Here is a 16,712-nt window from a genome sequence, read left to right as displayed (position 1 = left end):
TTAAGAAAATATTTACTAAATAAACTAAAGTTTTTTTTAAAAATACAATAACGAGGCTATATACAGGGGGTACCGGTACTGAGGCAATGTGCGGGGGTACAGGTTAGTCCAGGTAATTGAGGTAATATGTACATGTAGGTAGGGGTAAAGTGACTATGCATAGATAATAAACAGAGAGTAGCAGCAGCGTGAAAGAGGGGGTGGGGTGGGGTTGGGGGGACAATGCAAATAGTCCAGGTGGCCATTTGATTAGCTGTTCAGCAGTCTTATGGCTTGGGGATAGAAGCTGTTAAGGAGCCTTTTGGATCTAGACTTGGCACTCCGGTACCGCTTGCCGTGCAGTAGCAGAGAGAACAGTCTATGACTTGGGTGGCTGGAGTCATTGACAATTTTTAGGGCCTTCCTCTGACACCGCCTGGTATAGAGGTCCTGGATGGCAGGAAGCTTGGCCCCAGTGATGTACTGGGCCGTACGCACTACCCTCTGTAGTGCCTTGCGGTCGGAGGCCAAGCAGTTGCCATACCAGGCGGTGATGCAACCAGTCAGGATGCTCTCGATGGTGCAGCTGTAGAACTTTTTGGAAGGAAACTAGGCTTTAGGCTATGAATATTCTCTGCAAACAAAGTAAACAAAAGACCAATAAAGCAATCTGTCTACAGCTGTCCAGAACCAGGAGGAGGTCTATCTCCACCCAGCTGTCCAGAACCAGGAGGAGGTCTATCTCCACCCAGCTGTCCAGAACCAGGAGGAGGTCTATCTCCACCCAGCTGTCCAGAACCAGGAGGAGGTCTATCTCCATCTACAGCTGTCCAGAACCAGGAGGAGGTCTACTCCACCCAGCTGTCCAGAACCAGGAGGAGGTCTATCTCCACCCAGCTGTCCAGAACCAGGAGGAGGTCTATCTCCACCCAGCTGTCCAGAACCAGGAGGAGGTCTACTCCACCCAGCTGTCCAGAACCAGGAGGAGGTCTATCTCCACCCAGCTGTCCAGAACCAGGAGGAGGTCTATCTCCACCCAGCTGTCCAGAACCAGGAGGAGGTCTATCTCCACCCAGCTGTCCAGAACCAGGAGGAGGTCTATCTCCATGCAGCTGTCCAGGACAGTCTATCCTGAGTTCTAAATCCTAATTCTATGGTCTATCCTAGATTCTAGAATCATCAGTGTACTCTATACAGTGGCTTGCAAAAGTATTCACCCCTCTTGGGTCAAGGCACTGTATCTCCCTATCTAACGTCAAAGAGCTGTGTGGTTTGTGTTTAGACTGAGGAGGATCGTGAAGTAACCCCATTCCCCAACCAAACTGCAGCTTGTCTCCACCACCTGGAAAGAGAAAGTGCGTCAGTCTGAGCTGACTGCTTTTCCACCGGTGTAAGGCCTATAGTTCTCAAATGACTGCCTCGCCTGGTTCACCAACTACTTCTCAGATAGAGTTCAATGTGTCAAATCGGAGGGCCTGTTGTCTGGACCTATGGCAGTCTCTATGGGGGTGCCACAGGGTTCAATTCTTGGGCCGACTCTTTTCTCTGTGTATATCAATGATGTCGCTCTTGCTGCTGGTGACTCTCAGATCCACCTCTACGCAGACGACACCATTTTGTATACATCTGGCCCTTCATTGGACACTGTGTTAACAAACCTCCAAACGAGCTTCAATGCTATACAACACTCCTTCAGTAGCCTTAAACACTTGTAAAACTAAATGCATGCTCTTCAATCGAACGCTGCTGGCACCCGCCCACCCGACTAGAATCACTACTCTCGACGGGTCTGACCTAGAGTATGTTGACAACTATAAATACCTAGGTGTCTGGTTAGACTGTAAACTCTCCTTCCAGACTCACATTAAGAATCTCCAATCCAAAGTTAAATCTAGAATCGGCTTCCTATTTCGCAACAAAGCCTCCTTCACTCATGCTGCCAAACATGCCCTCGTAAAACTGACTATCCTACCGATCCTTGACTTCGGCGATGTCATTTACAAAATAGCCTCCAACACTCTACTCAGCAAATTGGATGTAGTCTATCCCAGTGCCATCCGTTTTGTCACCAAAGCCCCATACACTACCCACCACTGTGACCTGTACGCTCTTGTTGGCTGGTCCTCACTACATGTTCGTCGTCAAACCCACTGGCTCCAGGCCATCTATAAATCACTGCTAGGCAAATCCCCGCCTTATCTTAGCTCATTGGTCACCATAGCAACACCCACCCGTAGTCTGCGCTCCAGCAGGTATATCTCACTGGTCATCCCCAAAGCCAACACCTCCTTTGGCCGCCATTACTTCCAGTTCTCTGCTGCCAATGACTGGTCTGAAGCTGGAGACTCTTATCTCCCTCACTAACTTTAAGCATCAGTTGTCAGAGCACCTTACCGATCACTGCACCTGTACACAGCCCATCTGAAATTAGCCCACCCAACTACCTCATCCCCATATTGTTATTTATTTTGCTCATTTGCACCCCAGTATCTCTATTTGCACATAATCTCTTGCACATCTATCACTCCAGTGTTAATACTAATTGTAATTATTTTGCATTATAGCCTATTTATTGCCTTACCTCCATAACTTGCTACATTTGCACACACTGTATATATATTTTCTGTTGTATTTTTAACTTTATGTTTTGTTTTACCCCATATGTAACTCTGTGTTGTTGTTTTTATCGCACTGCTTTGCTTTATCTTGGCCAGGTCGCAGTTGTAAATGAGAACTTGTTCTCAACTGGCTTACCTGGTTAAATAAAGGTGAAATATATTTTTTTTTTAATAGTTCATGGGTACATTTATATTAGGTAACATCCAGACCAGAAAGTGAAAGAACAAGATACAGAAATACAATACAGCGATGATGCCGCTTACTTGAACGAACACACAGAACTACAGTAAAGTTAACTGAGGCACTCATTGGACTGGATACTTTGTTCCAGCTACCTACAGCCTTAACTGCTTATTCAGCCCGAAATCTAAATTTCCTGTTTTGCAACGTGGCGGAATTTAGTCGAACTGCAACACTAGGATTAGGCAGTTTTATAGGCTATAAAAAAAATGTGAAATCTAGTGAAAATATGTCTGGATTAAATTGAGTTTATCTGTTCTTCTCCCTATTAAACCCAGTGGTGATTTGGACTTTCATCCAAAGGGGACTCTACAACTTTAGCTGGAGAGTGTCCTCAGAAAGGTGTTCCTTTAAAACGGTGAACTACAGTTCAGGGTTTCTCTGCTCTAAGCTCTGTGTAATGAATACTCGGACAGAGTGGTAAGATCCAATCGCAGAATTGCGATGCTTTATTAGAGTACAGACAAGGGAATAGCTTAATCGTAGTCGGGCGGGCTGTGGTCAAAACCGAGCCAGGCAGAGACAGGCAGAGGTACCAAGGGAGCGGGCGTAGTCGTAGTCGAGGGCACAGGCACAGGGTCAGAGTACGGTAATCACTGGGATAAACAAGCAGAGGATTAAGCAATTCGGGGAGTCAAACAACAAGGCACAGGTCGGATACACGGGTAATCAAAAACAACAAACTCTCTCTCTCTCTCTGTACAAAACGCTTAGCAAGTCACAATGGAACAATACCTGCACTCGACTGAGCTTCTGAGCACACCTTATATCCTACCTAATTACTGACAGGTGTGCTCAGAACTCAGGTGAACCAGATCGAGTCTGATGACTCCCCCTCTCTGTAGATCGGGAAGTGTCAGACTCTGTCTAGACTCCAGCCAACCCCCGATCCCTCACAGTATCCCCCTCCCCAGGGCCGGCTCCTGACGGCCTTCTACCTCTACCGGGTGGTCTTCCTCTGGGTCGGGGTCCTGGATGATCTGGGTGTTCAGCGTGGAAAGTGGTCTTGAGAGCGGGATCCAGTATGTCCTTAGCAGGGACCCAGGACCGTTCCTCAGGTCCATATCCCTCCCAGTCCACAAGATATTCGATGCCCCCTCGTCTCCGTCTCGACTCCAGTATCTCGTGGACTGTATAGGTGGTGTCCTGTTCATCCTCCAAAGGTGGTGTAGTAGGTTGTTGAGCGATTGGGGGGTACATCGGGCTATAGTGGACAGGTTTCAACAGGGAGACGTGGAACGTAGGGTTTATCCTGTAGTGTCGGGGAAGTAACAGACGGTAGGTGACAGGGTTAATACGTCTCAGTATCTTAAAAGGCCCGATGTACCTGGGTTGAAGCTTCTTGCAGCTCCGTCGGAACCGCAGGTCCCGGGTAGACAGCCACACTCGTTGCCCGGGTTGATAAGTGGGAGTAGGTCTCCGGCGTCGGTCGGCGTAGGTCTTTTGCTGTTGTGAGGCCTGACTGAGATGTTGATGGGCCGTCTCCCAGACCTGCGCACTCCGACGGAACCACTCGTCCACCGCCGGTACCATCCCTGATGCGGCATCCCACGGGAACAGGGGTGGTTGATACCCTAGAACACACTGGAAGGGCGTTAGGCGTAGGGAGGTGTGAATGAGTGAGTTCTGAGCATACTCTACCCAAGGAAGGAATCGGCTCCACTCTTGCGGCTGCCGCGAACATTGTTGCCGTAGATATTTCCCAATTTCCTGGTTGAGCCGTTCTGTCTGCCCATTGGCCTGGGGATGATATCCGGAGGTTAGGCTAACCGAGATGCCTAAGCGTTCGCAGAAGGCCTTCCATACCCGGGATACAAACTGGGGTCCCCGGTCGGAAACAATATCCTCCGGGACACCAAACTGCCGGAACACCTGGTTAAACATAGTCTCAGCCATCTGAGTGGCGTTAGGTAAACGGGTCATGGGTACTAACCGGCACATCTTGGAGAAACGATCGATGACCACGAGAATTACAGTATGGCCCTCAGATTCTGGTAGATCTGTAACAAAGTCCATTGCAATGTGCGACCAGGGTCGTTGAGGAGTTGGCAATGGCATCAGCTTACCCTCTGGTAGTGCACGAGGTACCTTGGACTGAGCACATACTGGACAGGATAAGACATAGTCTCTGACGTCATCTGTGAGGGAATCCCACCAGTATTTTCGGCTGATGAGTCGTGTAGTTCGGGTGATTCCGGGATGACCAGATCCCAGCGACGTGTGGCACCATTCCATCAGTTGAGGTCGAAGCGGAGCTGGTACAAACACCTTAGACTCCGGTGTTTCTGGAGGGGCTGGTTCCGCTTGTAGGCTCTCCTGAATAGTGTCATCGATAGCCCACCTCACAGGACCAGCACGGCAACTCATGGGGAGGATAGGTTCTGGTTCCACGGGTCTTTCCGCGCGCTCGAACCGTCGGGAAAGCGCGTCCGCCTTACAATTCTTGGACCTGGGAATATAAGAGACAGTGAATTGGAAACGGTTGAAGAATAAAGACCACCTTGCCTGTCGGGAGTTCAGTCGTTTAGCACTGTGAAGATACTCCAGATTGCGGTGGTCCGTGAGCACTTGGAACGGATGATCTGCTCCCTCCAGCCAATGTCTCCACTCCTCCAGTGCTAACTTCACCGCCAGTAATTCACGATTTCCCACGTCGTAGTTCTGCTCGGCCGGATTCAGCTTCTTAGAAAAAAAAGCACAGGGTCGTGATTTAGGCGGCTCACCTTGGCGCTGGGATAGCACGGCTCCAACTCCAACCTCCGAGGCGTCCACCTCCACGATAAACGGCAAGGTAGGATCCGGCTGGCATAAAATGGGAGCGGTGGTAAAGCGTTGTTTCAATGTCTCAAAAGCCCGCACTGCCCCCTCCGTCCATTTCAGCCCACGACCCTTGTAGCTGGTCATCGCCGACAGGGGGAGCTGCGGTTGTGCTGAAATTACGCATCGAACCGTCTATAGTAATTGGCAAACCCTAAGAATCTCTGGAGCTCCTTCACCGTCTGGGGTTGAGGCCAGTCTCGTACAGCTTGCACCTTGGATTCATCCAGTTTTACCCCGTCGGGAGTGAGTATGGCCCCAAGGAAGGAAATCGTAGTGACATGGAATTCACTTTTTTTGGCCTTCACGAACAGAGAGTGTTGTCGGAGTCGGTCCAGAACCTGTCGTACATGGGACACATGTTCACTCAGAGAGTTAGAGTAGATTAGGATGTCATCAATGTACACTATGACAAAGCGATCAATCAAGTCCCTGAAAATGTCATTCATGAACGCCTGGAACACAGAGGGCGCGTTAGTAAGTCCATAGGGCATGACACAATATTCAGAATGTCCTCGATGGGTGATGAAGGCGGTCTTCCATTCATCCCCTTCTCTAATGCGCACCAGATTGTACGCACTCCTGAGGTCCAGTTTACTGTAGATGGAGGCCTGCCCCACCTGCTCGAGGGCTGCTGGAATCAAAGGAAGGGGGTAACGATTTTTAATGGTAATATCGTTCAAACCTCAATAGTCTATACAAGGACGCAGTCCGCCATCCTTTTTCTTGACAAAGAAAAAACTGGATGCCGCGGGAGACGTAGATGGGCGAATGGCCCCTTGCTGAAGTGCCTCATCAATATACTTGCTCATTGATTCTCGTTCCGGCTGTGACAAAAGGTAGATTCTTCCGCGAGGAGGTGTAGCCCCGGATAGCAGATCAATTGCACAATCCCAGGCCCGATGCGGTGGTAACACGGTAGCCCTCTCCTTGGAGAACACCTGCGCGTAATCCTGGTACTCTGTAGGAACAACAGTAGACACCGCACCCTGCGCATCCTCCACAGTAGACGTTTTGCAAGGTAAAATGAGGCACTCTGCCCTACATACCTCACTCCAAGCCGTGATATCGCCAGATTTCCAGGAGATGACCGGATCATGGGTAACGAGCCAGGGGTGGCCGAGGACTAGCGGCTCCCGTGGAGCGGAGATGACGAACTGAATGATGTTCTCATGGTGCAGGGAGCCCACTTGTAACTTTATTTCCTCGGTACGGTGCGTAATGAACCCAGTGCCCATGGGCTCACCGTCTAGCGCGTTGACTCGCAGGGGAGGTTGAATTGGGATAAGTTGAACTCCCAATTCCTCAGCGAGACCCACATCCATAAAACTGGCAGCCGCCCCGGAATCAATAAGACCTTCCAATCGGCGCACTCTCTCTCTCCAACAGATAAGGTAACTGGCACATACATTTGTTTAGATGTGATGTTGAAAACATGAGTCTCACTCACCGGTTGGGCAGTTCCGAGGCGATATTCTGGGGTACGGTTTGGTCGTACCGACATTGCCGAATGAAATGACCCGACTGACCACAATACAGGCATAGTCCGTCTTGCCGACGTTGTTGTCTCACCGAGCCCTGTAGGGGTGACCGTCCCAGTTGCCTAGGTTCCTCCTCAGATTCTCTCCTCCGCTCTGACGATTGCGTAGGACCAGTGACCGAGGGCTCCCGGACTGTGGATCCCTTGTGTTGCACTATCAGATTATCAATAGAGACGGCGATGTTGATAAACTCATGTAGCGCAGTGATATCTCCCCGACAAGCCAACTCAGTCTGTACTTCTTTGCGCAGCCCTCTTCGGAAAACGGTGAGCAAAGCAGTCTCGCTCCATCCGCTACCGGCTGCTATAGTACGGAACTCTAAAGCGTAGTCGGCTACTGTGCGACGGCCCTGCTGAAGTTCGCATAGTTGGTCTCCCACGCTACGCCCAGATACTGGGTGGTCGAACGCCTCTTGGAACAGTCTCTTAAACTGAACTTCCGCATTCAACTCGGGGACCTCAGCTGCCCAAAGCGCAGTAGCCCAATCCAGTGCTCTACCCGTTAGCAGAGAAATCCTGAAATCCACCCTGCTACGGTCATCGGAAAGCATAGTACGATTATACGACATATACAGGGACGTCTGGAGTAGAAACCCCTGACATTTGCCAGGTTCCCCGTCGTACCTTGTCGGTATAGAAATCGGAGGTGCATGACGAGGACTGACCGTACTCGGGGTGGTGCCTTCCGCCGCACCAGCGTTGAGTAGCTGCAGGAGTTCATCCATCCGTTTCTCCTGTATCTCCCATCGCCTCTGTAATTCCGCTGGATCCATGGTAATGGCGAGGTATTCTGTAATGAATACTCGGACAGAGTGGTAAGATCCAATCGCAGAATTGCGATGCTTTATTAGAGTACAGACAAGGGAATAGCTTAATCGTAGTCGGGCGGGCTGTGGTCAAAACCGAGCCAGGCAGAGACAGGCAGAGGTACCAAGGGAGCGGGCGTAGTCGTAGTCGAGGGCACAGGCACAGGGTCAGAGTACGGTAATCACTGGGATAGACAAGCAGAGGATTAAGCAATTCGGGGAGTCAAACAACAAGGCACAGGTCGGATACACGGGTAATCAAAAACAACAAACTCTCTCTCTCTCTCTCTCTCTCTCTCTCTCTCTCTCTCTCTCTCTCTCTCTCTCTCTCTCTCTCTCTCTCTCTCTCTCTCTCTCTCTCTCTCTCTCTCTCTCTCTCTCTCTCTCTCTCTCTCTCTCTGAACAAAACGCTTAGCAAGTCACAATGGAACAATACCTCGCACCGACTGAGCTTCTGAGCACACCTTATATCCTACCCTAATTACAGACAGGTGTGCTCAGAACTCAGGTGAACCAGATCGAGTCTGATGACTCCCCCTCTCTGTAGATCGGGGAAGTGTCAGACTCTGTCTAGACCCAGCCAACCCCCGATCCCTTACACTCTGTTTATAACCAAGTGGGAAGGTGGTAATTACCAGTTGTGAAGTCGTAAATACGAGTTGGGTGCATTCACATTTTGAACTGGGAAATACCATCAAACATGGTGGTCATTAGAAGGCTTGTGATTGTTTTTCTATTTTTTGGCCATAAAAAGTACACCCAGAGCTGCCTTCACTTTCTAAATCAAAAGGAAAATGAACAGAATCAATTTTGTATTAACAATTTGTATTTTGTTCTTACCATGAACAACCATAAATGCCATACTTGCTGTCTTTTTTGTTGACAAATGACATCAGAGAGGTGCAAGTCAAGTGGGAAATGCAGGATGATATGCCGCGTTCAAGACAACTGGGAACTCAGAACTTGGAAATCTCCGACCTCCAAATTCAGTGCGTTCAAAACAACTGGGAACTCTGAAAAAAAAACTAGCTCCGACTGGGAAGAATCGTTTTGAACTGTCATCTAACTCGGAATTCCAAGTCGGAAACTCGGGCATCATCCTAGAGCTCCGACTTACCTGAAGATCAGTAAATTCATGATTTTACCTCAGTTTTATTCAGAGTTCCCAGTTGTCTTGAAAGCACCAATAGAGTTTCCCTTGCCTGACAGGTTTCCTGACAACTCATCCAGAATGTAATTCTGCTGCTCTATCGATCGCGCCACACATCAGTCTGGACCTACCATCCTAGAAGTAATTTTTGCTGACGTCAAAATTATGTGATTCATGATTGGTGTAGACCAGCTCTGGTCCAACCCATCGGTTTCTGGAACCAATCAGAACGGTTTGAATGTTTTTGCATTTGAGAAGTTGTCATGGAGGAAGCAAAAATGTGGATGGGTTGCCAGGCAAGAGTTTCCCACTAGTACTAGGGCATTCAAGTGTTTTTTTCCAGTCATATGCTGGTATTTATGAAATTACGAGATGTTGTGAATGCAGCACAATTTGTTTTGCTAGTCATCAACCATGTTTTGCTAGTCATCTACATTTTACATTTTAGTCATTTAGCAGACACTCTTATCCAGAGCGACTTACAGTTAGTGAGTGCATACATTTTTTTTTTTTTCATACTGGCCCCCCGTGGGAATTGAACCCACAACCATGGCGTTGCAAACGCCATGCTCTACCAACTGAGCTACACGGCATCTAGTCATCAACCATGTTTTGCAAGGTATTTTGCTGTTGTTCTGGGATTGATTTGCACTTTTCGCCCCAAAGTACGTTCATCTCTAGGAGACAGAACGCGTCTCCTTCCTGAGCGGTATGATGGCTGCGTGGTCCCATGGTGTTTATACTTGCGTACTATTGTTTGTACAGATGAACGTGGTACCTTCAGGCATTTGGAAATTGCTCCCAAGGATGAACTAGACTTGTGGAGGTCTACAATTTTTATTCGGAGGTCTTGGCTGATTTCTTTTGATTTTCCCATGATGTCAAGCAAAGAGGCACAGAGTTTGAAGGTAGGCCTTGAAATACATCCACAGGTACACCTCCAATTTACTCATATGATGTCAATTAGCCTATCAGAAGCTTCTAAAGCCATGACATCATTTTCTGGAATGTTCCAAGTTGTTTAAAGGCACAGTCAACTTAGTGTATGTAAACTTCTGACCCACTGGAATTGTGATACAGTGAATTATAAGTGAAATAATCTGTCTGTAAACAATTGTTGGAAAAATACTTGTGTCATGAATAAAGTAGATGTCTTAACTGACTTGCCAAAACTATAGTTTGTTAACAAGACATGTGTGGAGTGGTTGAAAAACGAGTTTTAATGACTCCAACCTAAGTGTATGTAAATGTTAGTGCCCGGAGAAGACACGTTTCCGAGGTGAGCAGGACGATTATTAGATGGAGTTCTGTCAGGATGCCACCAGGCCGCAAGCAAAGTCGGGAGAAGAGGAACATTGGGACACAGAAAGGTTTCTGAGAAGGAATGGAGGGAAAAGAAGAGAAAGAAGAGGTGGAAGAGAAAAGAGGAAAGCAGAGGTTGGATTAGAATCTGAGGAAGATGGTGATAAAAATCGAGATGGGGTGGTGAAGAAGATTGGTGTCAAGTGCGCAGACTGAGTTCTGGATGTGAAACGGAAGTGAATGAGGATGAAGGTGTGGTGAAGAGCTTGGAACCCGAGCCTGGCCTCAACGGACATGATAAAGAAGAATCTGGTCCAGTAGGAGTGACATTTTTGGAGAAAGCGGATCCTTGCCTTTTAGCGTATCCATTTGTGGTTTCAGGGTGGGTGGAAAAGGTGTTGGGTGCAGTTGAATCAGTGAAGGTAACCTGTAGTGGACTTGTGATATTTGTTTGTTTCTTCTGACCAGAGGGAGCGGGCGCTCCTTGGGTCAAGGTCTGTTTCTTGCTTTGCTCTTAGGAAAATTGAAATGAGTTAAGTGTGGAGGTGGAGCAATTGAAGTTAAAGATTCCTGGTGTTTGTGACGCCCGCCGTTTGGTGCGACACAGATCCAGTGGTGAGCGTGGTGAAACAGAGGAGTCACTGTCAGTCCTTTTGAGTTTTGAGTCAGAGTCTTTATCCGACAAGGTCATGTTGGGATACAGTGAGGGAAAAAAGTATTTGATCCCATGCTGATTTTGTACGTTTGCCCACTGACAAAGAAATGATCAGTCTATAATTTTAATGGTAGGTTTATTTGAACAGTGAGAGACAGAATAACAACAAAAAAATCCAGAAAAAAACACATGTCAAAAATGTTATAAATTGATTTGCATTTTAATGAGGGAAATAAGTATTTGACCCCCTCTCAATCAGAAAGATTTCTGGCTCCCAGGTGTCTTTTATACAGGTAACGAGCTGAGATTAGGAGCACACTCTTAAAGGGACTATAACTTAACTATGTTGCTGGGGATCGGAGGTGTCCGGTGCGAGAGAGGCAGGTTGAGGTGGCCAGAGTCTGAGTAGTGCAGAAGATGTCGTATGCTGAGTGAAGAGAGTAGAGGAGGATGGGTCAAGGCTGATGGACCCTGATAGGCCAATGAGTGATATTTGCTTCATTAAGGTTGGCTTCTTAGCAATGGTTATCTGTACGTAAATCACAGAAAATAGATGTTGTGGTGGCAGCTGCAGAGAAGTATTTGGGTGTACGAGATTTGACTTCAGAAGAGTTCCAGGGTGTGTTGGGTGGTGGTGGGCCGTCCTCCCAGGCCGTTGGCATGGTGCAGGAGCAGATAGTCAGAAGAGTTACAGGGTGTGTTGGGTGGTGGGGGGCCGTCCTCCCAGGCCGTTGGCATGGTGCAGGAGCAGATAGTCCGAGTAGTGGAATGGGAGTTTGGGGTTCGTTGGAAGGGTGTTTTTTATTTAATTATTATTATTATTTTATTTTATTTATTTTTCCTTTTCCCATTTTGTGTGACAAAGTATAATGGATATATATTATAGTCCAATTGGGGGCGCTAATGCAAGACATTGGATGCCAACCGCCGTTAAACTCAGAAGAAGAAGAAGAAGAAGAAGAAGAAGAAGAAGAAGAAGAAGAAGAAGAAGAAGAAGAAGAAGAAGAAGAAGAAGAAGAAGAAGAAGAAGAAGAAGAAGAAGAAGAAGAAGAAGAAGAAGGGAAGATGGCAGAAAAGGAAATAAGGAAGAAAGTGGAGCATATTGTGAATAAACATGGTGGGGGATTACACAGTTACATTACCTTCTGGAAGATCTGCTGAAGGACAAGAGACAAGAAAAAAAGGAGAACAGTGGAAATGGAATGAGGGAATATGGAATGAGGGATTATGGAATGAGGGAATATGGAATGAGGGAATATGGAATGAGGGAATATGGAATGAGGGATTATGGAATGAGGGAATATGGAATGAGGGATTATGGAATGAGGGAATATGGAATGAGGGATTATGGAATGAGGGAATATGGAATGAGGGATTATGGAATATGGAATGAGGGAATATGGAATGAGGGAATATGGAATGAGGGATTATGGAATGAGGGAATATGGAATGAGGGAATATGGAATATGGAATGAGGGAATATGGAATGAGGGAATATGGAATGAGGGAATATGGAATGAGGGAATATGGAATGAGGGAATATGGAATGAGGGAGTATGGAATGAGGGAATATGGAATATGGAATGAGGGAATATGGAATGAGGGAATATGGAATATGGAATGAGGCAATATGGAATGAGGGAATATGGAATGAGGGAATATGGAATGAGGGAATATGGAATGAGGGAATATGGAATGAGGGATTATGGAATGAGGGAATATGGAATATGGAATGAGGGAATATGGAATGAGGGAATATGGAATATGGAATGAGGGAATATGGAATATGGAATATGGAATGAGGGAATATGGAATGAGGGAATATGGAATATGGAATGAGGGAATATGGAATGAGGGAATATGGAATGAGGGAATATGGAATATGGAATGAGGGAATATGGAATGAGGGAATATGGAATGAGGGAATATGGAATATGGAATGAGGGAATATGGAATATGGAATGAGGGAATATGGAATGAGGGAATATGGAATGAGGGAATATGGAATATGGAATGAGGGAATATGGAATGAGGGAATATGGAATATGGAATGAGGGAATATGGAATATGGAATATGGAATGAGGGAATATGGAATGAGGGAATATGGAATATGGAATGAGGGAATATGGAATGAGGGAATATGGAATGAGGGAATATGGAATATGGAATGAGGGAATATGGAATGAGGGAATATGGAATGAGGGAATATGGAATATGGAATGAGGGAATATGGAATATGGAATGAGGCAATATGGAATGAGGGAATATGGAATATGGAATGAGGGAATATGGAATGAGGGAATATGGAATATGGAATGAGGGAATATGGAATGAGGGAATATGGAATATGGAATGAGGGAATATGGAATGAGGGAATATGGAATGAGGGAATATGGAATGAGGGATTATGGAATGAGGGATTATGGAATATGGAATGAGGGAATATGGAATGAGGGAATATGGAATTATGGAATATGGAATGAGGGAATATGGAATGAGGGAATATGGAATGAGGGAATATGGAATGAGGGATTATGGAATGAGGGAATATGGAATGAGGGAATATGGAATGAGGGAGTATGGAATGAGGGAATATGGAATATGGAATGAGGGAATATGGAATGAGGGAATATGGAATATGGAATGAGGGAATATGGAATGAGGGAATATGGAATGAGGGAATATGGAATGAGGGATTATGGAATGAGGGATTATGGAATGAGGGAATATGGAATGAGGGAATATGGAATGAGGGATTATGGAATGAGGGAATATGGAATGAGGGAATATGGAATGAGGGAATATGGAATGAGGGATTATAGAATATGGAATGAGGGAATATGGAATGAGGGATTATGGAATGAGGGATTATGGAATATGGAATGAGGGAATATGGAATGAGGGAATATGGAATGAGGGAATATGGAATGAGGGATTATGGAATGAGGGAATATGGAATGAGGGATTATGGAATGAGGGAATATGGAATGAGGGAATATGGAATGAGGGAATATGGAATGAGGGAATATGGAAAGAGGGAATATGGAATGAGGGAATATGGAATGAGGGAATATGGAATGAGGGAATATGGAATGAGGGATTATGGAATGAGGGAATATGGAATGAGGGATTATGGAATGAGGGATTATGGAATGAGGGAATATGGAATGAGGGAATATGGAATGAGGGAATATGGAATGAGGGATTATGGAATGAGGGATTATGGAATATGGAATGAGGGAATATGGAATGAGGGAATATGGAATGAGGGAATATGGAATGAGGGATTATGGAATGAGGGAATATGGAATGAGGGAATATGGAATGAGGGAATATGGAATGAGGGAATATGGAATGAGGGAATATGGAATGAGGGAATATGGAATGAGGGAATATGGAATGAGGGAATATGGAATATGGAATGAGGCAATATGGAATGAGGGAATATGGAATGAGGGAATATGGAATGAGGGAATATGGAATGAGGGAATATGGAATGAGGGATTATGGAATGAGGGAATATGGAATATGGAATGAGGGAATATGGAATGAGGGAATATGGAATATGGAATGAGGGAATATGGAATATGGAATATGGAATGAGGGAATATGGAATGAGGGAATATGGAATATGGAATGAGGGAATATGGAATGAGGGAATATGGAATGAGGGAATATGGAATATGGAATGAGGGAATATGGAATGAGGGAATATGGAATGAGGGAATATGGAATATGGAATGAGGGAATATGGAATATGGAATGAGGGAATATGGAATGAGGGAATATGGAATGAGGGAATATGGAATATGGAATGAGGGAATATGGAATGAGGGAATATGGAATATGGAATGAGGGAATATGGAATGAGGGAATATGGAATGAGGGAATATGGAATGAGGGAATATGGAATATGGAATGAGGGAATATGGAATGAGGGAATATGGAATGAGGGAATATGGAATATGGAATGAGGGAATATGGAATGAGGGAATATGGAATGAGGGAATATGGAATATGGAATGAGGAATATGAATATGGAATGAGGGAATATGGAATGAGGAATATGGAATATGGAATGAGGGAATATGGAATGAGGGAATGATGGAATATGGAATGAGGGAATATGGAATGAGGGAATATGGAATATGGGAATGAGGGAATATGGAATGAGGGAATATGGAATGAGGGAATATGGAATGAGGGATTATGGAATGAGGATTATGGAATATGGAATGAGGGAATATGGAATGAGGGAATATGGAATATGGAATGAGGAATATGGAATGAGGAATATGGAATGAGGAATATGGAATGAGGGATTATGGAATGAGGGAATATGGAATGAGGGAATATGGAATGAGGGAGTATGGAATGAGGGAATATGGAATATGGAATGAGGGAATATGGAATGAGGGAATATGGAATATGGAATGAGGGAATATGGAATGAGGAAATATGGAATGAGGGAATATGGAATGAGGGATTATGGAATGAGGATTATGGAATGAGGGAATATGGAATGAGGGAATATGGAATGAGGGATTATGGAATGAGGGAATATGGAATGAGGGAATATGGAATGAGGGAATATGGAATGAGGGATTATAGAATATGGAATGAGGGAATATGGAATGAGGGATTATGGAATGAGGGATTATGGAATATGGAATGAGGGAATATGGAATGAGGAATATGGAATGAGGGAATATGGAATGAGGGATTATGGAATGAGGGAATATGGAATGAGGATTATGGAATGAGGGAATATGGAATGAGGGAATATGGAATGAGGGAATATGGAATGAGGGAATATGGAAAGAGGGAATATGGAATGAGGGAATATGGAATGAGGGAATATGGAATGAGGGAATATGGAATGAGGGATTATGGAATGAGGGAATATGGAATGAGGGATTATGGAATGAGGGATTATGGAATGAGGGAATATGGAATGAGGGAATATGGAATGAGGGAATATGGAATGAGGGATTATGGAATGAGGGATTATGGAATATGGAATGAGGGAATATGGAATGAGGGAATATGGAATGAGGGAATATGGAATGAGGGATTATGGAATGAGGGAATATGGAATGAGGGATTATGGAATGAGGGAATATGGAATGAGGGAATATGGAATGAGGGAATATGGAATGAGGGAATATGGAATGAGGGATTATGGAATGAGGGATTATGGAATGAGGGATTATGGAATGAGGGAATATGGAATGAGGGATTATGGAATGAGGGATTATGGAATGAGGGATTTCACAGAACTTTTGGAAGAACTTGAGGAAATTGAGAGTGAAGAGAGTGAAGATGAATTAGATGTGGTGGCAGGTGCAGTGATGAAGACTGTTGAGAAGAAGTTGAGTGTAGAGGGAAGCAGTGTGGCGAGGAAGGTTGGCGTCAAGTGCAAAAAGCGAGATACGTGTTCAAGTAGCTCAGAGATGGAACTTTACGAGAGTGTGGATTAAATTCCTGCAGTGAGGACTGCCAAGTTCAGGCCTCGGTCCGAGGATGTAAAGGAGGATTCTGGCCCAACACAGAAAGTGTCGTATGCTGAAGCAGTGTAGAGAGTGTTAGAGGAAGATGGGTTA

Source organism: Coregonus clupeaformis, unplaced genomic scaffold (genome assembly GCF_020615455.1).
Source record: "Coregonus clupeaformis isolate EN_2021a unplaced genomic scaffold, ASM2061545v1 scaf0028, whole genome shotgun sequence".
Lineage (NCBI taxonomy): Eukaryota > Metazoa > Chordata > Actinopteri > Salmoniformes > Salmonidae > Coregonus > Coregonus clupeaformis.
Note: the sequence above shows the minus strand (reverse complement) of the source record.